The sequence below is a fragment of the Martes martes genome, assembly GCF_963455335.1.
Source record: "Martes martes genome assembly, chromosome: 11".
In the NCBI taxonomy this organism is placed as follows: Eukaryota; Metazoa; Chordata; class Mammalia; order Carnivora; family Mustelidae; genus Martes; species Martes martes.
Genome location: NC_137899.1, coordinates 87,054,668 through 87,079,888, shown reverse-complemented (window position 1 = coordinate 87,079,888; position 25,221 = coordinate 87,054,668). Strand labels below are relative to the sequence as shown.

The 25,221-nt window shown below is 38.1% G+C and overlaps 1 protein-coding gene across 2 annotated transcripts in view; it reads right to left on the bottom strand.

Annotated features, from left to right (window-relative positions):
• The window catches only part of MKLN1 (muskelin 1), a 182,181-nt gene that overhangs the window by 156,707 nt on the left and 253 nt on the right, over nucleotides 1-25,221 (bottom strand). The gene's annotated exons all lie outside the window — the stretch shown is intronic.

Below are 25,221 nucleotides of genomic sequence, written 5' to 3'. Positions count from 1 at the left end.
AAATACATAAATAAAAAATCCTTAAAAAAAATTCCAATTTTGATATCTTTAATGAAGTATCTTATTCTAACAGTGCCTATTTTCAGATAGTGAAACCATTAATGAAAGGTGGTAGGAAATTTTAGGTGGATGGGAAATTAAGGAATCAGGGTGGTACTCCCAGATTTTGTGTCTCCTGAAGGGATACAACACAAAGTATATGGCACCACGTAGGAAGAAGTCTTTAAAAAAAAATTGATCCCAAATCTACAGAAGTCCATCTAATTCTCTATCTACGATAGGAATCAGTCAAATGCCATTACAAAAAAGTAAATGGACGTAGTCAGAATATGGTAGCCTCCTCAGGGCAATGACCTAGTTTATTCAAAAAACCGGTGGATGAAAGAAAAATGGCAGGAGGATGGAAGAAAAGAAATGAAAAACTCTCTCTTTTTGTAGACGGTAAGATTACCTATGTAGGAAACACCAAAGATCTGGTGGAAAAAAATACTACAAAGAGAATTTGAAAGAATTTTTTTAAAGATTTTATTTATTTACTTACTTGAGAGAGAGAGAGAGAACAAGCAGAGGATGCTGCAGAGGGAGAAGGAGAAGCAGGCTCCCCACTGAGTAGGGAGCCTGATACAGGAGTCCATCCCAGGACCCCAGGATCATGACCTGAGCCAAAGGCAGATGCTTAACAGACGGAGCCACCCAGGTGCCCCTGGAAGACTATTCTTGATTAAAAGAATTTTAAGATTTTTTTTTTTTTATTTACTTGACAGAGAGAGAAATCATAAGAGGCAGAGTCAGGCAGAGAGAGAGGGGGAAGCAGGTTCTCTGCTCAGCAGGGATGCTGAGGCAGATGCGGGGCTAGATCCCAGGACCCCGAGATCATGACCTGAGCCGAAGGCAGCGGCATAATCCACTGAGCCACCCAGGCGCCCCAAAAAGAATTTTAAAGAAACACAACAAATACAATGAGTTTTTAGATCCTTATTCAAACAAACTATAGAAGACTTTTTTTTTTTAAGATTTTATTTATTTGACAGAAAGAGAGATCACAAAGAGATCACAGAGAGGCAAGGCACGTAGAGAGAGAGCGGGGGAAGCAGCTCCCCGCCAAGCAGAGAGCCCGATGCAGGGCTCGATCCCAGGACCCTGAGATCATGACCTGAGCGGAAGACAGGGGCTTAACCCACTGAGCCACCCAGGCGCCCCATGTAGAATACATTTTTAACAAACAGAAAATGGAATATGGACTAGATATTACTAAGGAATTACCAATAAATCTGCTAGGTAAAATAATGACATTGTGGTTATAGTCTCTGGCAGGGAAATTCAAAAGATGGTCTTGGGGCACCTGGGTGGCTGAGTCAACTCTAAGTGTTCAACTCTTGATTTTGGCTCAGGTCATCATTCTCAGAGTTGAGAGATCAAGCCCTGCTGTGGGTTCTGCACTCAGTAAGGAGTCAGCTTGAGATTCTCTCTCCCTCAAATAAATTTAAAAAATCTTGGGGGGAAAAAAAAAAGATGGTCTCAAATAATCCTAATGACCTAGTTAGTAATCCCTAGTAACTTGCTTTTACCTAACTTAATCTGGTAAAGGTAACTGGATGTAATTTCTGGAACTAGGCTACATAAAACTACAAAGAACTGTGACTTCTTACCAGCTAGCATATTCTCTCCCTACTCTCTCCCTTGCTGGCTATAATATTATGATTTATAAGAAATATACATTTGGTCATTCAGACGATTAAAATATATTCCCAAATGTTATCTGGTCTTCATTCAGAGTTCCCAAAACTCGGAATTTTCAGGGATGAGAGCGATAAGTGCCTTTTGTTATTTTAATGAAGGTGACTCTGAGACTCCACCCAAAAGCTGTGGCTGGTTGCCAGGAGGACCAACCGCATGACTGTGTAGTTGAACATTCAATGCTACCAAACCCCTACCCCTCCAGGGTAGGTAGTGGGGGTGGGTAGAATCAGCCAATGGCCAATGACTTAATCCACCCTGACTACACAATGAAGCCTCCATGAAAAACCAAAAGGACTGAGTTCACAGAGCTTCCAGGCTGGCAAACGCCTGGAGACTGGGGAGAATGGCTCATCTGAATAGGCCATGGGAGGTCCCTGCTCGTTCCCCATACTTTGCCTGATTTATCTCTTCATCTGACTGTTGATTCACATCCTTTATCATATCCTTTTTTTAAAAAAATATTTTATTTATTTAATTGACAGAGCGAGAGATCACAAGTAGGCAGAGAGGCAGGCGGGGGGGGGGGGAACAGGCCCCCCACTGAGCAGAGAGCCCGATGCAGGACTCGATCCCAGGACCCTGGGATCTTGACCTGAGCCGAAGGCAGAAGCTTTAACCCACTGAGCCACCCAGGTGCCCCTACCATATCTTTTAATAAACTGGTAAAAATAAGTATTTCCCTGAGTTACATGAGCCACTCTAAAGCAAATGAACCTAAGGAGGAAGTCACTGGGATCTCTATCTGCAGCTGATTGGTAACAAAACACAACCTGGAGCTTCTGACTGGCCTCTCAGTCTTGTAGGACTGAACCATTAACCTGTGGAATCTGATACCACATTCAGACAGACAGTGTGACAATTGAGTTAAATATTTTGGTTGTTTTTTTTTTTTAGGTTTTTTTGAGGTGATTTGTTTTGTTTTTTAAAGATTTTATTTATGTATTTGACAGACAGAGGTCACAAGCAGGCAGAGAGGCAGGCAGAAAGAGAGGGGGAGGCAGGCTCCCTGCTGAGCCGAGAGCCCGAAGTGGGGCTCGATCCCAGGACCCCGAGATCATGACCTGAGCCGAAGGCAGAGGCTTAAACTACTGAGCCAACCAGGCGCCCCTGTTTTGTTTTTTGAGTTAAATTTTTGGACACCCTGCTTATCTCTGAGAACTGTCTGGTGTTGGGGAGTAGGGGGCGGGGAAGACACAGACTCCCTCCTCCAAACATTGAAATTGGGAACACCAACTCTAAAAGACTAGCTTTGGTGAAGCAAAAACACCATGACAGAAAGGCCCATGTAGCAATGAACTGAGGGCAACCTTAGCCAACAACTTTCACAAAACTAAATCCTACCAATAAACACACGAGCTTAGAAGGAGATTTTTCTCCACGAAATACTACACATGAAACCCCAGCCCTGGCCAACACACCTTGAATTGTAAGAGACCTGAAGCAGAGACTACATCTAAGCTATGTCTAAAATCTTGACCCTCATAAATTGTGAAATAATAAAAGTATATTGTCTGAAGCTGCTAATCTGTGGTAATTTGATATGGAACAATCAATTACACAATGTCCTCTTCTTCGTGCAAACTGAAATATTTAAGAATGAAATGACATAACTTATATTTACCTTAAAATACACCGGAAGAAAAAAAGGTAGGTGCGCAAACTGAAATATTTAAGAATGAAATGACATAACTTATATTTACCTTAAAATACACTGGAAGAAAAAAAGGTGGGTGCAAACAGACTGAAGGAAAAAAAAAAGGTCTGGCAAAATGTTGACAGTTGTTGAAGGTGGGAACATTTGTATTAATTTTACTCTACTGCTGGGTATACTTGGGAAATGTTCACTAAAAGGTTTTTTGAAAGAATGAACGAGTGTGACAGCAAATACACAAAACTCTTGGGAGTTTAGCTATGTCGATTAGCAGATAATGTGAGACGTAAAAGGCAAAGTTTTGTTTTGTTTTGTTTTTGTCTTTAAGAGAGAGTATGAGTGCAGAGGGTGTGTGTACAGAGGGAGAGAGACTCCTAAGCAGGTTCCATGCCCAGCGGGAGCCCAAGGCAGGGCTTAAGAGGCAGATGTTCAACTGACTGAGCCATTCAGATGCTCCTAAAAGGCAAAGATTTCCTTTTTTTTAAGATTTTATTTATTTATGGGAGAGAAAGGAGGGAGAAACAGGCTCCCCGCTGAGCAGGGAGCCCGATGCGGGGCCAGATCCCAGGACCCCAAGATCATGACCTGAGCTGAAGGCAGATGCTCAACCCACTGAGGCACCCAGGCATCCCTAAAAGGCAAAGATTTTAAACACTAGTACAAGTGGGTCTTACAGGCTCTGAATGGTGGACAGGAGTAGGAACCAAGCAGTTGATAATGTAGGAAAGAAAAGGTAACTGAATGAACAAAATCAGAATAGGATCCAAAGTATAAGTGAAAGAACAAATCTAAAATAATCTCTCCCATTTTAAGTGACAAAAAGAAAAATGAAATGCAGATAAATTTCATAATGCCTAAGTGTAACATGTACAACATTATCACCTCCATTAACAAAAAATTTATATTAAGTCCATGAAATCTAAAAGTGTTTCACACTGTTAATATACTCTAGTCATGCAGAAAATATGACTGGATTTATTAAGATGTAGATTCTAAACTCAGTTTCAATGCCTACTTCATAAAAGACCCTAAGCTATTATACTTTTATTTGCTTCGTTTTTGCATTTGTAAACTAATACCTACACTTCAAAGAGTTATTGTTTGGATTTATAGGATGTCAATGGCCCAGCAAATAGTAGGCCATCTGCTTACCATCACCCAGAGCAAAATTCAAGTTAGCTTATTATTACCAAGCACTTCAAAATGTTTGAGCCTGCAGCAATTATTTTTAAGGACTCAAAGCACTTTGGGAACACATACCTACTCATACACTCCACACAAATGAAGCACAGCAACCACTTGGGAAATAGAATGACAAAATAAACAAACATTCTCATATAGAAGAGTGGCAGAACAGGAAACTTACTAGCCAAAAATCAAACTGGAAAGCTAGTGGTTTGGTGTCTCCAAAAACCCAGAAAAATCTACTAAAAATTCACACACACACACACAAAAAAGTCCTCATTCGCTCAGTATCTCAGAATGCTTGAATCATGAATCTTTTCCAAAATTAAACAACTGGCTCTTCAGAATATATTTCAAAATTAAGAACTGCCCCTTCTACCTAAAGCAAAGACCATTAAAATTAGACATAATCTTTCTATGCTGCTGCTTAATTATGCACATTCTTCAAACCTTAGACAAAGTAACAATATATCCACAGACAGAAAAGATTTAGGATATCAAACTGTTTCTAAGCACCCTCAAAGGCTTCATTTACATGAAAATAATTCTACAGGAACAATCACTATCATCTTCTGATTAAATCAAGTTCTCAAAATATCTTGCTGGGCAACGATTTAGCTCACTTTGAGTTACTGAAAGCGTGATGGGGGGCACTTACTTAAGAAACTATTTTGTAATATCAACTCTTTCCTACCCTGGGCCAAAAAGACCTTAAGCATTTAATACTCTCATTTTGTACAAAAATAAATAAAAGGCCAGAGAAATGACCAATACATAATTCCCAATTAATTGGTGGCAAAACTGGAGTAAGAGCCCAAGTCTTCTGTCCTTCTTCAGTGTTCCCTCTACACCATACTGTTTTGATTTCTTCGTGTTCTCCTTTGTAGCAGCTCTAACTTTTTCCTAGCTTAATACTGTAATTCCAACTGTACTAATGGTGAGTGATCAAACCAATGTTAATTAATCCAAATCTGTTCACTTTATGAGACCTCTCCCCTTCCCATAAAAGGTATCTTAGACCAAGACATAGTATTTTTCAAATTCTATCCCTCAGACATACTCCAGAGGATCTACAAACATTAAAAATATGTGTTTGGGGTACCTAGGTGGCTCAGTGGGTTAAGCCTCTGCCTTAGGTTCGGGTCATGATCTCGGGGTCCTGGGTCCAAGCCCCGCATTGGGCTCTCTGCTTGGCGGGGAGCCCGCTTCCCCCTCTCTCTCTCTGCCTGCCTCTCTGCCTACTTGTGATCTTTCTCTCTGTCAAATAAATAAATAAAATCTTTAAAAAAAAAAATATGTGTTTAGCTACTATTAAAACTAAAAAATTCAAAAGCATTATAGACCAAATATTACCACAATGGGTATCACCCTTCATAAAATCTTATCTTGTTTTTGTGTCACATTTGGAGTAAAATGTCTCCCAACATCTCAATACCTGTATGAACTTTGTTCAAAGTATGTCACCGACTGTAACTGTATGCTGTTTTTTTAAAAATTCAGTTCTACCAAAAAAAAAAAAAATTCAGTTTTACCTATGTCTGTTCATGTAAAATTCAAAAATAAATTCACAACTAATAACATAATTAGTAGTTAGACAAGGCTCAGGACTGTTTGGTTTTAGCGCTCTCCTCAAAGATTAAGATATGTCCTATGGCAAGTCACATTATAGATCACTGTGGTACAAAATTTTAATTTGAAGTGCTTTTCTGTCTTTTTAAATTATTATATTCTATGAAATGTAAGCAGCTTAATGATACAACTTTGAAAACAAGTTTATCACAGATAATCAACTTTCCTCGTTCAACTTTTCAGACAACTCACTTATGTAGCCTATACACTTTGAGCTCTCAGCCTTTCCTTTATCAAATTCAGAACGTTCATCAGCAGATAAACCAACAGTTCAAGCTATTGTGCCAGCCAACATGTCATATTCTAACTAGCCCCACATGCCAGGCAACATTCATTTCCCAAGCTCTGCCATCTTTATAGCTCAGTGTCCATTTCTATAATTTTAAGACATTTTATTGTATTTCCTATTGTTTTATAAGAATGAACTGAAAATGAAAATACTAAAGCCTACTAGTAATATTAATTCCACTGAATAATAATGAGCATCAGCAAGTGATCCAAAAGAATAAAACTTCAAATATTAAGTGGACATAAATGAAATGCTGATAAAACAGTTAAAAGATCACATCAAGTGCTAAAGTATAGTGTGCCAATTATGGATTTATTTACTCCTGCATTTATTTATTTATTTGAGAGAGAGAGAGCGTGAGCGAGCCTGCGCACAAGTAGGGGGAGCAGCCGACAGAGGGAGGAGAGGGAGAAGCAGGCTCCCCGCTGGGCAGGGAGCCTGATGCAGGGCTCAACCCCAGAACCCTGGAATCACAACGCAGCTGCTTAATGACTGAACCACCCAGGTGCCACGCACTCCCACCTCTAAATTTACCCTTTCTGCCTACTCTCTGAAAATAAATTTGGGCCCTTTAAGTATTTATCCTCTGCCAGCAGGCACAATGTTAAGCTTTGTCAGGAGAGGAGGCAGGAAAGTCATCATCTCAGGAAGTTAAGTTGGTGTTCCTACTTCCTCTTCAGGAAGTAAGGGGTGTTTAGTTTCCTCATTCAAGTATGATTGCCCAAAGTCTCCCAAAGCATAGAGAACTTCTCCAGTTCTGAGATTTCGCAGTACAGATACTTCTCCAGCATTCTGCTCCCACAGCACATGTAGCTTCTTCAAAGCCCAGCTCATGAGTGAGTTGAACAACTTCTCTAGCACAAAGCTCCTCCCTCAGAATGTATAATGCTAGTGGGTATTTTTTTGTCTTGACATTCAGCAGCCCTTTTCAAACTAATGACTTGAATCTTACTTCAGCTCAAATAAAATTTCCTCCTTTTTAAATATGTCTTCCTTCACTACTTTTTCTGACACCTTTCTATATCTACCATCAGGTAGAAGGTACACGAGTGCTATATAATGTTGCACTGGTTGTACTTCGCGTGAGAAAATCCCACTGAGGAATAAAAGCTGAAATCTAGCCTTTGTCCCACTTACCAAATACTGCATCCTGGTCAAAAAGCATCATCTGCTCATGAAGCCATGTGACATGAAAACGAGAAAGTGGACCTTCTGAATCAAGAGCACCTTTCACGTCTCAACCTTTCACTAGTATTATCCTTATCTTTTTGCTCTAGATTTCAGATCTTTTAAATATATATTTATGTACCTATAGAAAACATAGATGTACATGGGCATAAGCTATAGAAAAAGTATCATTTCTTTTTTTTTTTTAATTTTTTATTTATTTATTTGGCAGAGATCACAAGTAGGCAGAGAGACAGGCAGAGAGAGAGGAGGAAGCAGGCTCCCCGCCGAGCAGAGAGCCCGACGCGGGGCTCGATCCCAGGACCCCGGGATCACGACCCGAGCCGAAGGCAGAGGCTTCAACCCACTGAGCCACCCAGGCGCCCCGAAAAAGTATCATTTCTGTGGGAGCTTCATAGTAAGTCTGGTATTTTGGATGTAGGCCCAAAAGAATAGATTTTATGACCGGGAGGCATCAGGATTTTTAAAAGCTCACCAAGTAACTTGAATGTACAAACAAGACAGAGCTCTATTGCTTTAAGTTAACAGTGCTGAAGCATTTTTGCTCAAATACTCCCTAAAATAATTGTGACAATCTACGCATATCCTCACCATTTTTTAATTGGCAAGCAAAATTCTTCATAGCTTATAATGAATGCATAAGTTGTAATTCTAATGTACCTAAATATGGTTATTTTTAATAAAGCTGTTATATTTGTTTTTAAAAATATCAACAGAATAAAAATACCATCATCTATTTTTTAAAATGTTTGGACTCTTCTTACATAGTCTAAAATTTGTATTATTCTGTTTTTCCTTAAACTTCCCCCACAGAATTTTAACTAAGGTAATATTCTTTTAGGCTTAGGGTCTTTATGACTTCTGTGGGAAGAGAGGATGTAAATTAAAATTAAGCTTTTTTAGTTTTGAACATGAGATTCTAAGTAATTTTAAAAATTTCTCCTCCAGGGGCGCCTAGGTGGCTCAGTCATTAACTATTTATCTTCGCTTAGGTCATGATCCCAGGGCCTGGGATCCAGCCCCACACAGGGCTCCCTGATTAGCAGGGAGCCTGCTTCTCCCTCTCCCACTCGCCCTGCTTGTGTTTCCCCTCTTGCTGTCTCTCTGTCAAATAAATAAATAAAATTTATTTGTAAATAATTTCTCCTGGGACTCCTGGAGCTCAGTGGGAGCTCAGTGGGAGCTCAGTGGGTTAAAGCCTCTGCCTTCCGCTCAGGTCATGATCCCAGGGTCCTGGGATCAAGCCCTGCATCAGGCTCTCTGCTCAGCGGGGAGCCTGCTCCCCCCCCCCCCCCGCCCTGTGCCTGCCTCTCTGCCTACTTGTGATCTATCAAATAAATTAATTAATTAAATCTTTTAAATAAATAAATAAATAAAATATTTCTCCTGGATTCTATTATCAATTATTATAAGTACATTATTGACCCAAACAATACAAATGTATTACATAATTTGACAGATAATGAATAAATATCAAGTAAAATGGTATTACAAATTATTCTCAAAGATATGGGGAGGACTTTTTTTTCTTAACAATTACTTCATGTGTATATGGATAAATATTACTGCTAGAATAAGATGGAACATCAAGTCCTTACCTATTTTTAAATTTATAGGTACATGCATTAAAAACTTTGCTCCCATAGGGGCTCCTGGATGGCTCAGTGGGGTAAGCATTCTGCCTTCAGCTCAGGTCATGATCCCAGGGTCCTGTGATCAAGCCCCACATTGGGCTCCCTGCTCACTGGGGACCCTGCTTCTCCCTTTCCCTCTGGCTCATACTCTCTCACTTGTGCTCTCTCACTCTCAAATAAATAAAATCTTAAAAAAAAAAAAAATCCCACCTTTGTTACATAAATACATGAGAACAGAAGGAATTTATGCTAGTACTGTTACTTAATTTCTTGACCACCTTCTAAATTTTATGCCAAAAATCACATAATGAGCTATCATTAAAATATCACTTTTTATGATCTACAAACTGATTAGGTCCTCTTTTTATTTTTTTTTAAAGAAAGAACTGAGAACCACTATTTTTCAAGAGGATTTTTCTTTTTTTAGCCATTTATTTTGTCAACTTCAATATCAACTCTTAGAACTATCTCTTTGTTTACATTCCATAGGAATAGGTAAGAAGCATGCCTCCTTTGCAATCATGAAGTAGGAGGTAGGAAAGCAAGAAGCATTCAAAGGGATCATGACCTGAGCTGAAGGCAGAGGCTTTAACCCACTGAGCCACTCAGGCACCCTGAGATTCTGCATTTCTAACAAGCACCTGGGAATGACAATGCTGGTGGTGAATGGACTACACTTTTGAGTAGCAATGCCTAAAGCACAAGCAAGTTCTCTAGCAGTTCAATTTTTAGGACTGAATACACAAGAATAATAAGAGTCAGGAAACTGAATTCCTATGTAGTTTTTGGAAAGTCTACATGTACTCCCAGGGATAAGCATGCCACAATTTGAATACTACTGTTCAAATTAGCTACTAAAAACTAAAATTGCCGGGTCTTCTTTATTTTTTTAAAGATTTTATTTATTTATTTGAGAGAGTGAGGGAGAGCATGAGAGGGGAGAAGGTCAGAGGGAGAAGTAGACTGCCTCAGAGCTGGGAGCCCAATGTGGGACTCCATCCCAGGACTCCGGGATCATGACTGAGCTGAAGGCAGTTGCTTGACCAACTGAGCCACCCACGTGGCTGGGTCCTGACTGTTAAAAATTTTTAAGTTATACTTAAAATAAAATAAAATAAAGTAAAAATTTAAAAATATTTAAATTTTAAATTATAAACCATAGACTTTATTCACATCACTTTTCCACTTAAATTCTTTTGATGGCTCCTAACTTTCCAAAAAATAAATTTCAACACACTAACGTGGTATCGATATAGGATCCTTTGTAACTTTTGTTTATATTAAAACAAGTCATACATACACACAACCTCTATTTTTTCTTGTTTAAATGTAATATTTATTTGCTAAAATTAAATAAAATATAAAACTCTGGACAATGCCCAAAGAAAAAAAATTTAAAAATAAAAACCAACCCAATTACTACAATCCAGAGATAATCACTATTAAGACTGGCAAATAGTCTTGCAGTTTTCCATATGCATAAGCATAAAACTTATTTTGTGTGTGTGTGTGTGTGTGTGTGCATGTGCACATTTGCATATTTTTAAAGATAAACTGAATTAATCCATTAATCAGGAGGGTTTTTTGCCATGGGTTTTTTAAATGTCATTATATCTGAAGAGTTTTTTTCTACAGCATTAAAAATATTCTAAGACATACTTTACTGGCATCCTAAGAGCTCATCATAATTCAAAGACACCTCAAAAAACTATGGTATTAAAGCCAGTACACCTCAGGACAACACAGTGCTATCAATATCATTAGATATTTGTTAGAGGATTAATTTGCAATCCATGCATTGTATTTTAATAAATATAAAAATAAGCACTGGCCTAAATGCCCTGGAAAAGCAGGTGAGAGTACCATAAAAAATTCAAACTATCTTACTATCCTTATAAGAACGAAATAATACTCAGAGTTTTGTTTTCATTACACTAAATTTTTTTGCATCGTCTCCTAAATGCATCTGTAATAAGTGTATGCTTATGGGACACCTGATTGGCTCAGCCAGTTAAGCATCTGCCTTTGCTCAGGTCAGAATTCCATCATCCTGGGATTGAGTCCTGCATTGGGCTCTTTGCTCAGCAGGGAACCTGCTTCTCCCCCTGTCTGCACTCCCCCTGCTTGTGCTCTCTCTGACAAATAAGTAAAATCTTTTTTTTTTTTTAAGATTTTATTTATTTGACAGAGAGATCACAAGTAGACAGAGAGGCAGGCAGAGAGAGAGGAGGAAGTAGGCTCCCTGCCGAGCAGAGAGCTCGATCCCACAACACCCGAGCAGAAGGCAGAGGCCTTAACCCCTGAGCCACCCAGGCGCCCCAAGTAAAATCTTTTTTTAAAGGTGTATGCTTATATCTAATACACAGAATTATACAGGAAGTATAAATAAATAAAGGGCAGTTCACTGACAAATATAGATAAAATGTTAACTGTGAAGAGGGGACGATGGCAAGCGAATTCAGAGCACTATTAGCCAAGCTGCCTTCAGCAAATAGACTCTTTTGTAATACTGTGACTATGAAATTAATCTGAACAAAAATTTAAAAGGCTTAATGCATTAAAAGGTGGTGGCTTTGGACAGAAATATGGGCAAGGACAGCAGTCCACATATGTAATGTCTAAGGAAGAAGTACCTGACCAATGACAGGCCGGTATCAAGGACACCCTGCATAGCACAAATGTTGGAAAAAAGCCTACCTCCAAGCACTTCCCTCATTCTGACACACTACAGTAACCAAATTCTAAATGTTAACTCAATTTCCCAAATACAAGCTCTTGAATATGCACAGGAGTAAGGATAACTTGCTGCATTCAAGAAACTTGAAGGATAATAAAATAAATTATATCTATACACAAAGGCAGGCATAGCTCATTAACCTCTTCTAAGATGTCTCTCCTCAAGCCTTGGCCACAGTAACAGCTCCAACCCCTGAATTTCACTTCTGATTTCTGTCACATTCACTTTTATCACACATCTAAGCTTTGCTTTTGTTCCCTTCAATATGTAGCTCTTAAACTATTATATGGATAGATAGTTCATCACCAGAGACTCTCTTATACCTTCCAGTAGGTCTGGCTATTACTGGAAGAGTTAACAGGCACCCAATAATTCATTTCTGGTAAAGACAGACAAAATGTGAAAAGTTCTAATAGCAACTTGAATACCACGATGTAGCAAAAAATATACAAATAAAAACCAAAGTTTTTCTTTACCTCATCACTTACGGTAGCATTTTCAGTTGTAGAAAATGGAGACAGATGTCACAGCTTAAAACCTGCAGACCTTAACCTAGACCTAGATGTATGAATTTTCCAATCACCTGAAATTCCCTCTATGTTCTGGAAGAAACTGTTCGGTCAATAAGAGTTATTTTCAGCTCTTTTAAAATCTATGTTTAAAGGAAAATTTCATTTAAAAAAGTTTCATAAGATCTCCTATTCAATATTTCACACGTAAGCAAACTATATAAATTTCAGGAAAAAAATACCAACCTTCAACTCATATCCCTGCCATTAACTACTCAGCACATAAGTATGTGCACTTCTGACAGGTAGGTATCTTAAGACATCAAGACATAAAGCCAGTCCATAACATATATTATGAACACTAATAAAGGAAGATAATCTATGGAAAAGAAGAGAAAGTCCAGAAATAAACCCACAATTATATGGTCAATTAATCTTCAACATAAAGGCATGAAATGCAATGGGAAAAAAACAGTCCCTCCAGCAAATGGTATTGGGAAAACCAGACAATTACATATAAAAAGAATGAAACTGGACCACTTTCTTACACCACACACAAAAATAAACTCAAGGGGCGCCTGGGTGGCTCAGTGGGTTAGATCCTCTGTCTTCAGCTCAGGTCATGATCCCAGGGTCCTGGGATCAAGCCCCGCATCGGGCTTTCTGCTTGGCGGGGAGCCTGCTTCCCCTGCTCTCTCTCTCTGCCTGCCTCTCTGCCTGCCTGTGATCTCTCTCTCTCTCTGTCAAATAAATAAATAAAATAAAATAAAAAAAAGATTAAAAATAAACTCAAAATGGATTAAAGGCCTAAATGTGAAACTGAAAACATAAAAATCCTAGTAGAGAATACAGAGTTATTTCTCTGACATTGGCTGCAGCAACATTTTTCTAGGTATGTCTATCCTGCAGCAAGGGAAACAAAAGCAAAAATGAACTGTAAGTAGAAATACCCTACAATCCAGTAATCAAAATACTGGGTATTCACCCAAAAAAATATGAAAACACTAACTGAAAGGGATACTTGTACCCCTATGTTTACTGCACCATTATTTACAATAGCCAAATTATGGAAGCAGCTCAAGCGTCTATCAAAAGATGAATGGATAAAGAAGATGTGGTATATGAATGCAATGGAATATATTGTTTAGCCATAAAAAGAATGAAATCTTGCCATTTGTAACAACATGGATAGATCTAGAAAGTATAATGCTAAGTGAAGTAAGTCAATCAAAAACAAATACCATACAATTTCACCCATATATGGAATTTAAGAAACAAGACTAATGAACAAAAAGGGGGGGGAGAGACAAACCAAAAAAAAAAAACAAAAACAAAAAACAAAAAACAGACTCTTAACTGTACAGAACAAACTGATGCTTACCAGATGGGAGGTTGATGGGAGTGAAACAAGTTAAAGGGATTAAGAGTCAACCTATCTTGAGCACTGATATATGGAATATATCAACATTCACTATATGGAATTGTTTAATCATTATACTGTATACCTGAAACAAATATAATACTGTATGTTAATTACACTGGAATCAAAATTTTAAAAATAAAATTAAAAAATTAGGGCTAGCTAAAATGTCACAGAAAGTTCTCAGAGCAATAAACTTGAAGTCAAGCAGGGTGCTGGGCTGGCTCAGTGGTTAAGCATCTGCCTTTAGCTCAGGTCATGATCCTAGGGTCCTGGGATCGAGTCCCAGGAATTAAATAAATAAATAAATAAATAAATAAAACTAAAAAAAAAATTTGGGGGGCACCCGGGTGGCTGAGTGGGTTAAAGCCTCTGCCTTTGGCTCGGGTCGTGGTTTCGGGGTCCTGGGATCGAGCCCCGCGTTGGGATCTTTGCTCAGCGGGGAGCCTGCTTCCCCCCCCCCCTCTCTGCCTGCCTCTCTGCCTGCTTGTGATCTCTGTCTGTCAAATAAATAAATAAATAAATCTTAAAACAAAACAAAACAAAAACTTGAAGTCAAGTAATTTGCTGAATCCAGATGGTCATTTTCCTTACAGGGATTCAATTCATATGCATTAATGAGTTTCTTAATACTATTTTAATAACAGGAAAAAAAGAATCACCAACAGCTGGTAGTTCTTCAGTTAAACATAGTTACCATATAACCCAGAAATTCCATTCTTAGGCATTTACCCAAGAGAAATAAAAACATCCTACACAAAAACTTATGAACAACTCATAATAGCTAAAAAGTGAACACAACTCTAATGTCCATCTACTAATGAATGGGTAAACAAAATGTGGTGTATAAAAAAAAATAGAGTATTATCAGCCATAAAAAGGATGTAGTACTGATACATTCTACAAAATGGATGAGCCTTGAAAACTGTATGCTAAGTCAAAGAAGCCAATCACAAAAGACTATATATGATTTCGTTTATATGAAATGCCTGGAATAGGCAAATCTATAGAGACAGAAATTAGATCAGTGCCTAGAAATAGCAGAGTAAGCAGATAATGGCTAAAGGGTAGTCTTCTTTTTGGGACTACAGAAATGTTCTAAAGTTGAATGCAGCAATGGTCGTAACTGTGAACATAGTAAAAACCATTAAATCATGCACTTCTTTTTTTTGAAGATTTTATTTCTTTATTTGTCAGAGAGAGAGAGACCTGAGCAGAAGACAGCGTTTAACCAACTGAGCCACCCAGGTGTCCCTAAATTATACACCTTAAAGAGTCAAACTGTATGGTATGTGAACTACTAAACCAAAAACACTGTTACATAAAAAGGTCAACTAACAAATACTTACATTCAAGAAATTTAAGGAAATGACCCATCCTAAAACTAATCAAAATATTGGTAATATACTCCAAAGCTATTGAAAACTATTAGGTTGGGGCGCCTGGGTGGCTCAGTCGGTTAAGGATCTGCCTTCAGCTCAGGTCATGATCCCGGGGCCCTGGGATCAAGCCCTATGTGAGGGCTCCTTGCTCAGCGGGAAGTCTGCTTCTCCCTCTCCCTCTGCCTGCTGCTCCCCCTGCTTGTGTGCACTCTCTCTCTGTCAAATAAGTAAATAAAATCTTTAAAAATAAATACATATGTACATAAATAAATTAGGCAAATCGAATTTTAAAATAAACTCAGCTTTAAAGTTCTCAAGGTCTCATTAGAAATCCTGACCATAAGAGTTAAAAATAACAAGGCACCTGGGTGGCTCAGTAGGTTAAGCATCTGCCTTTGGTTCAGGTCATGACCAGAGTCCTGGGATCGAGCCCCGCATCAGTCTCCCTGCTCAGTGGGGAGTGTGCTTCTTCCTCTGCCCCTCACTCTGCTCGTGCTCTTTCTCTCTCTCTCTCACTCTCTCTCAAATAAAGTCTCTAAAAAAAATTTATAAATAACTTCTTAACAAAAATTTAAAAACCCCAAGATAGATAAGTTTTCTATTGTTGAAGTCCTTCCAAATATAACACCTCCCACCCAAGGTAACCAATTTCACTTAAAGTATTCTCAGAAATTATTGAAAACTATGAAAATTTACAGCATAGATTTAGATATTATTAATTATTTGGTATTCTGAACATGGCCAGCTATGACTCCTTCTAGTTCCAGATCAAAATTGCATTAAAGAGAGAAAATAGCCAAACTGCTTAGTTAATCCAGCCATTTATTCATTTAATAAACATTATCCCAGAGATGCCTGAGTGGTTTGGTCAGTTGAGTGGCTGACTCTTGATTTTGCCTCAGGTCATGATCTCCAAGCCACTGCCAGGCTACGAGCTCAGTGGGGAGAGACTTGTGCTCTCTACCTCAAATGAATAAACAAATATTAAAAAAGATAAACATTATATCTATATAATACAGTGATGAGGGAGGAAAAATTCCATAGTTCTTATGAAGCTTGTGGTCTACTTGGGGGATAGCTATTAATAAAGAAATCATACAAATAGGGATGCCTGGGTGGCTCAGTCAATTGTTTGTCTTCGGCTCAGGTCATGATCCCAGGGTGCTGGGATGGAGCCCCACAACTCTCGGGGAGCCTATCACTCTCTCTGTCTGACATTCCCCTGCTTGTGCTCTCACTCTCTTGCTCGCTCGCTCTCTGACAAATAAACAAATTTTTTAAATCTTCAAAAAAAAAAAAAAGAAAGAAATCATACAAATAAGTGCATAGTTGTCAACTGTACAAAGTGATTTTTGAGAAAGGTACACATTTGTATAAAAGCATTTAACTACTGGGGCAGAAGAAGGGATGCCAGACTTACCGGTGGGAAGAGAGTTAAGACAGGTGACATTTTAGCTGACAGCTGCAGAGTAAGTAGGAGTTAGGTTTTATGGCCCTTCTGCTCACACAATTTAAATCATAAGGGAAAGGGGAAGAAAGGGGATGAGAGGAAGGGGAAAGGGGACATTATCCAATGATGCCTAAAATTAGTCAGCATTTCTTTTCATACAAAAAAAATGCCTTAACAACAAATATATAGGTGATAACAACAATAAATAACAGTCATACTAAAGTAACACAAGGATATTTTAAAAGTATTATATACTAACAATATTTACAAACCAAAAAATTTATATTAGACCATAGTATCTTCTCTCCAAACAATGTCTTCATATAAACATAACATTCCCATGAACTTTTTTTTTTTTAAGATTTTCTTTATTTATCTGACAGAGAGAGAAAGCTCAAGCAGGGGAAGCAGCAGAGGAAGAGGGAGAAGCCAACTCCCCACTGAGCAGGGAGCTCAATGTGGGGCTGGAGCCCAATGTGGGGCTCCATCCCAGGGCCCCAGGATCATAACCTGAGCCGAAGGCAGATCCTTAACTGACTGAGCCACCCAGGCGCCACCCCCCACCATGAAAGTTTTAATAAAAAGGTAGATAATATAAAAAGCACATTAAAGAAAGGGAAGTAACTATATACTTATGACAAAGATTAAATTCTCAATTTCTGGACTTCATAAACAATTAAGTCTCAAAAGAGACTTCCAAATCACCAACAAAACCAAGAATAAAATCTCATTTTAACTCTTAGTAAGTATTTAAACAATTGCTAAAGAATAATATTATTTATATTTCATAATTTTTCCCATCAAGGATTAGGATTTAGGAGTTAGGATGTTAAAAGGCAAAATGAAGGAAAATACTCAGCAAAAAAATCTTGAGCTCAAAGGTTAGTTAATACATTAACATAATCATGAGGAATTCATAAGCCTACCAGATACAACAATCTAATCCATAAGAACTACACAATGATTTTTGCTTCTGGATGTGACATAATAGCCTGCAGCAGAAAAACATTCCCTCTTAAAACTAAAAAAACTGTATAAAATAGAAAAAACAAAAGTTCTTAAGGTATCATAGACTTTCTGAGGCAGCTAGGACTTGAGAGCCTAAAGAATCCTAAAGAGCCCCACATTCTACACAGGACAATCCATCTATTTCTTTAATGGCACAGGGAAAGGGACTGGGAAAGGACAGTTACAAGGACAAAACTTGGTAGTTGGGTCTTGCCATGATACCCAGACTATGGGGTCAAGATCCCATAGTGAAAGGAGGCACATAAGAACAAATCCGACACTGTGTATTTTCCCCTTAAGGCATCTGTAAGTCTTAAACTATACAGAGAAGAGGCTAAAGTCTGCAGAAAGCAAATGAAAAGCAAACAGGAGTTTTAAAGACTCTCATGCTGCTGGAGAGACAAAAGCAGGAGACCCTAGAAACAATCAAGTCTCTCAGCCAGGTTCCCTGGAGGGCTACCAAAGGTGGGCAAACTACAGGTTTACAAACTGAAAACCCAGCTTCAAGTCAGTTCAGTTCTTGACTGAAAATCTATTCCATCTGCCTGCCAGAAGACAGTATAATTTGTACTTGTATCTAAAATTCTGCATAAAATGTCTGGCATTTAACCAAAAATTATCCCCCAAAATGGCTGCAATGGTGGTGACAGTAGTAGTAGTGGTAATAACAATTATCATTATATAACATACAACTATATATAATTATATATAATTATCATTATATTACCAGACACACCAAGATACTTCAGCAAAAAGGAAAAAGACAACAGAAATGATATACAGGTGACCCAGATAACAGTTTTCAGACACAGACTTTAAAGTTACTTGAATGATATGTTCAAGAAAATGAATAACCGGGACATCTGGGGGGCTCAGTGCATTAAATAACCAACTCTTGATTTTAGTTCAGGTCGTGGTCCCAGGGTTGTGAGATGGAGCCCTGCCTCAGGATGGGGTCTGCTTGGGCTTCTCTCCCTCTCCCTCTGCCTCTACCCACATCCACCCCTGCTTGTGCACATGCTCTCTCTATAAAAATAATTAAATCTTTTTTAAAAGAAGAAAGGGAAAAAAAAGGTGACAATATGGATATTTTCACCAAAAAAGAAAAAAATTGAATCTATTTTAAAAGAGAGAGTCAAATAAAAATTCTAGCACTAAAAAAATGCTATAGTATATATCAAGGGGAAAAAAAAAAAAAACAAAAACCACAGGTGCACCTGGGTGGCTCAGTGGGTTAAAGCCTCTGCTTTGGGCTCAGGTCATAATCCCAGGGTCCTGGGATGGAGCCCCGCATCAGGCTCTCTGCTCAGCAGGGAGCCTGTTTCCCACCCCCTTCTCTCTCTGCCTGCCTCTCTGCCTACTTGTGATCTCTGTCTGTCAAATAAATAAATAAAAATCTTTAAAAGAAAAAAAAAAACAGATGGGGTTAAAAGCAAACTGGACATAGCTGAATAGAGAATTGGTAAACTGGAACACAAGTTAAGTAAAAACTATCCAGAATGGAATAAGGGGAGAAAAAAAAAATGATAGAAGATACGGAAAAGCAGAAGGGACATAGGGGGGTATGACAAAAGCTATAATATAGATTTAGTTGAAGTTACAGAGGGAAAGAGAAAATGAATGGGGCAGAAACAATATTTGAAGAATATAAAAAATTTTTTTCCAGAACTGATGAAAGAGTCATGGTACAGATTTCCAAGGGGTCAAAAACCACAGAGTAAATACAAAGAAAGCCATTCTTAGGTGTTAATATCTGTATCTCTAAAATGAAAATCCAGAAATCCCTCATATTTCTGAAGACGATTTTTGAAAAACTGAAATACAGCCATCAGGTTGCCACAAACAGCTGATAAGTATCTTATCTATATGTAAAACATCACAAAGTCACTGTATCAGGCTCCAAATCATTTATTCAAAACCTACTAAATTTACCTAGAAATTAATGCAAATGATAGAGCCATATGCCTATCTGGGGGAAAAAAAATAAGAGAATACAAAATCTCCTAGAATTTGATCAAAGATAAAAACTATTTCTACATAAAAGGAAACTGATGATGCTCAGAGAAAAATCATAACTTGCTAAAAGTCATATAAAGATCCAATTCTAGAAGTTAGCTCTGCATAAGGCCTCCATCTACCTCATATTCCTCTCATCTATCCTGGGTATCTTCATTTTTCTAAAGTTCTAAGATTATCAGACTGAAAATATCAGAACTTTCAGTGGCTAGTAAAGCTTCTAAGCCATGCCAGTGTCTAATTTCAATTTAGGGCAAGAGGAGGACAGGAGAGTAAAGAAGAACATGACAGTCCCCAGTCTCCAGGAGTGGAATACCTCCAAATTAGTGATTCAAATTCATGGGTTTGCAGGAGTCTATGGGATTATAACAAATGCTCAAATTCATATGCACAATGATTTTGTCTATGGACCAAATAAATAATAAACCTCACAAATGTGTTCTATTTTTCAAATATGTGATTAATAAAATAAATTCATTTAAAGACCAAAATTGAAGGGAGAGGGAGGAATGAAAAGGAATTATAGGAGCAATGTTACTTCTGATTTTTATAAGCATTTCAGACATCTCTAAGGACCTATCTCATCAAAACCCCATTCTTAATCGTAAATTGCTAAGGATAATGCCAAAATAAACCCAGGATAGATTGAGAGTTTCCTACAAAAACAGCAGAAAAACAGATGGGCACTTCAAATACAACAATTCAACATCCAGGAACTCATCATAAATAAATTCAAAATTTATTTCTCTAAGGCAGTCTCGCTTAAAATGGCCAAAGAACAACAACAACAACAAAACAAAGCCCAGAAACCCTAAATGTCCAGTAATAGGAGACCAATTAAATAAACTATCATAAAATCATTACCTAGATTTATAATGCATCACTAATAAATGATATAGAGGAATATTTAATATAATAAGGTGGAAAAAGAACACATAACAGCAAACAGAGGACAAAATCAAAATAAAAAATATAGTTACAACAAAATATCTGGAATGATATATGTCAAAACATGACTGGTTATCTTTGGATAGTGGTATTAAGGACAATTTATATTTTGTTCCAGCCTATATTTTGCAAATACTCCAAAACAGACTTAGGAGGCTTTTTTGCAAACAGAAATAAATATGTATTCATTTTCAAATGTGAAATTTTAAAATAGTTGAAACAGGTTCATCTCCTATCCTGGTTATCAAATTGTATCACTTTTACTGTTAACTATGAATCACATGTTAACACAAGGTACAATTTTAATGATTTGATTTTAAGTAATAAAGAAGACTAACAAAAAAGGTAAACACACTTAAAAATGTATTAAATTGTACAATCTAAAGTATTTAAGTCTTTCAATAACATGTAAACTAGAATCATGCCATATCAGTGAAATTACCTAATGTGTACAAAATTTTCAAAGGTCCTTCCAGTTTTCATATTAATACATTAAAATCTTACATGTCAAGACAAAATATATCTAAATATTGTTCTCTTTCTCTAAACCTATAGCACTTCTTATCTGTAGTCACAATTAGGCACATACTATAGACATGTAAAATATTGAATCAACTGTGGTAACATTAAGTAAGAAGGCCTAAATATCAGAATACTATCTCCTACCCTTTCAACTCTTCGACCTGGACAAATTAATTTCTCTCTCTGAACTTCAGTTTCCCTAGCTGTAAAACAGAGTAATATTTACTGTCAAGTGTTTGTGAAGACTAAATAAAAAAAACACATGCTAAGTGCTAAGCATAGTGCCCAAAGAACAGAAGGTACTTAATAAATGGTAGTTGTTACTAGAGGCCGTTCAACAGCTTTTAAGTCACGGAACTTGCCAAGCCATTTGAAAACTACATGACAAGTTACTTAACCTTTATAGACCTCAGTTTCTTCATCTGCAAAAACAAAAAACAAAAACTCATCTTGCTGGTTTGTTCTAAGAATTAAGTAAAACTATATAGAAAAATCATCTTGCTTGTAATAGGTGCTCAATAAAGTGTAGTTGGTATCACTATTAGTTAGCTGCATCAAGAAACATTGGAGTATAGAGATTAGCAGACTATAAAATATTTTTACATATAAACTCCCATGTAATTTTAACAATTAATCATCATTTAAATGTATTTCTCTGGAATGTCCAGGTGACTCAGGTCATGATCCCAGAGTCCTGGGATCGAGTCCCCCAGGACTTGACTTAGCAGGGCTCCTTGCTAAGCAGGGAGTCTGCTTCTCCCTCTGCCTGCTGCTCCCCCTGCTTGTGCTCTCTCTCTCCCGACAACCAGATAAAATCTTTCAAAAATATATATTTTTCTTAATTCCCAAATTAAGTATAAATTGTAAAAAAATAATATGGCAAACTTTTTAAGCACACTGCAAAACAAAAGACCACTTTGTTAATTTCAAAATAAAAATGTGCTGTCTATAACTAGATCTGCTTTAATATTAAGGTCCAAATAAATCTAAAAGGATTAGAAGGAAAAAAAAATTCTAGTCCTTGGGAAGAAAAGACATATCTGAATTTTTCCATTTTTTCCATGACTTCACATGTTTATACAGAACTAAAATTTAAGTGCCTTTAATATGAGAACTCTTCTCCAATCTCTGAACTTCTGTCTGTACCTTCATGCAGAAGCAGAACAGCACCTTTAACACTATGGAATGTGAAGCGAGACTGCCTAGGTTCAAATCCTAACTTCAACTAGCTGTGTGACCTGAGGCATGTTTTAATCCCGCCATGCCCAGTTCCTCATCCAGAAAAAAGAAATTCTTCACACAATTATTAGGATTAAATGAGTTAATATACTTAAAGTGTTCATAAAAGTGCCTACCATATGGAAGGTACATTATAAGTATTTCCCATTATTATTGCATTATTATTCCCCCCTCGAAATGTCTAGATCTGTGACTCTTGAAATCAATAAATACTAGCTACCCGGTAAACAATTCCAACAAATGGCTTTACTTAAAATTAGACCTACTTAGGAAGTAACTAACACGACTGTCACAGCAGTAAAGATACAGCAACTACTGTTAAAGAGGATTTTAGGGCAAAACCAAGTCAATTCCCTTTCTTATACTTCCTATTAAACAAAGCTGTAACATCCTTACTTGCTAACAGAAGTTCAGTACCAAAAGAGTTTTACAATTTAGGCACAGCATACACTAATTCAGCAAACAAAAAATTCTCAAACTCAAGCCCCATAATATTCAATTATATTCCTTCAAAGAACAAAGTTCCAATTACTCTTCTAATAGTTTAGTACTTCAAAATAAACTTTTCTGCATAAGACAGTAGAATATCATAAGGATTAAATAAGACATTGTAAATAAAAGTGTCTGAAAGTCAAATATGCATTAAATAGTAACTTAACATAACTGAGAAAATTTTAACAACAGATTTCTCCAATTTCAAACAACTGCCTTCTAACCAGAACTAGTGCTCTGTCCACTTCAAATCTTGGGCCAGGATGAGACATAAGTCAGAGTAAAGTTGCCATCCCACTAAATGACTTCCTGCTTGAAATGCACTATTTCCTTTTTATTCATAACTGAGATGGGACTTCTAATATCAAAGTCCTGCCCCTACACCAGAAGTTTAAGGAGTGAAATCCTGGAAGCCCAACTTAAGACCAGAAAAACTTCTGTTATTATAAAACTTCTTTGAAGCTATTAGATCAAAGGATGCCACCCCAATTCCCTACTGCCTGTGATCCTAACCCGGGTACAGAAAAATGCTAATTGTCTCCAGATTCAAGAATTTGCTAGCTTCAAAAATCAGAAGTACCTGGGCCACATTTCAACTCCAGCTGAGGGCTGGAATGTTTACCTGGCTCTCTCTCAAATGAAAAGTTGTAGTCCAGGGACGCCTGGGTGGCTCAGTTGGTTAAGCAGCTGCCTTCGGCTCAGGTCATGATCCCAGCGTCCTGGGATCGAGTCCCACATCGGGCTCGATCCCAGCGTCCTGGGATCGAGTCCCACATCGGGCTCCTTGCTCGGCGGGGAGCCTGCTTCTCCCTCTGCCTCTGCCTACCACTCTGTCTGCCTGTGCTCGCTCGCTCTCTCTCTCTAACAAATAAATAAATTAAAAAAAAAAAAAAAAAAGAAAAGTTGTAGTCCAACATCAATCAGGAGGACAGTCATGCAGTAGCCATCAATAAGCCACACAGACCAGACTGACCACAAGTCACTTGGCAGCCTTCACTGAAGCAAACCCTACTGAAGGCCTGACCGCCAACCCTTGACCTGGTGAATAGGACAATGGGCTAGTAGTCAAGAAAGTTATAGATTCTTCTAGTCACAGATCCTTTTTGAGATTCTTGACTGATTCAACCAAAGAAATCAAATTTGAAAAAATGTAAAGACTTTTTGAAATACAGATGAAAAATGCTGAGTATGCCTCACAGATCTAGTTACTTCATTTGTTTAATAACATAAAATATATATTATTTGCAACTTGTTTTGTTTACAAAATCATTCCTGGCCTTGTGAAATGATGGGGGGGAGGGGACAAATAGCACTTTTCTTGAGGGTCTGCACAGATCTTTAAACTTCACTAAACCAGTTTCTCTATATGTAACATTGGGAGTTACGTGTTCTTCCCTCAAAGATAAGCTAAAGATAAATAAATACTGTATGAAAGTACTTTCAGCATCTCAGAAGGAATTTGTTTAAAAATAAATAAATAAATAAATAAATGCAATGGAACTGGTTTTAACCCCAGATCAGGAATTCAGACCAAACCAGTGCTGGAAGTCAAATTCATTAAAGTCAGACTTTTCTGTCTGTATTTGAGTTTCTGGGTTGGGAAACTGGTCTGTATTTCTATAAATCCCTGTTCTGAGCCATAATATAAGGGAACTCTTCTGTAACGTCCCAGCCCGCTCCCTACCTTTTTCAGAACTACCAGCCGGAAGACAACTCTCCGCAAATCCTACAAATCCTCCCCACCTGCAAAGATTCAGATGGATCCCACAACTTTTCAGCCCTTCGTGATTTGCTACCACTCTTCTGGAGGTAATCACTTCTAATGACCCCACTCAGGAACAATCACTCCTCTGCCCAGCTTTACACTCTGGGCTGAGCCGTCCCCCGTCTCCCGGCAGCTCCGACGACCTTAGACGTCTTCACCAGTTCGCCAGACATCGGGACCTCAAAAGCTCCTGTTCCTGCCCCACCTCCCTGAGCCAGCCGCTCCCCAGGCTCTCTTCAACCCCCAGGTCCCCGGTACAGCATCACGGGACTCCCGGTTGTTCTACGCGCTCGGGATTCGCGGTACACCTCACCCCTTCCCTCCGCCCCGACCCCGCTCTCCCGGCCCTAACCCCCCCGCCTTGAGACGGGGGGTGGGGAAGGCAAAGCTCTCCGCGACTGGACTGAGACTCGAGAG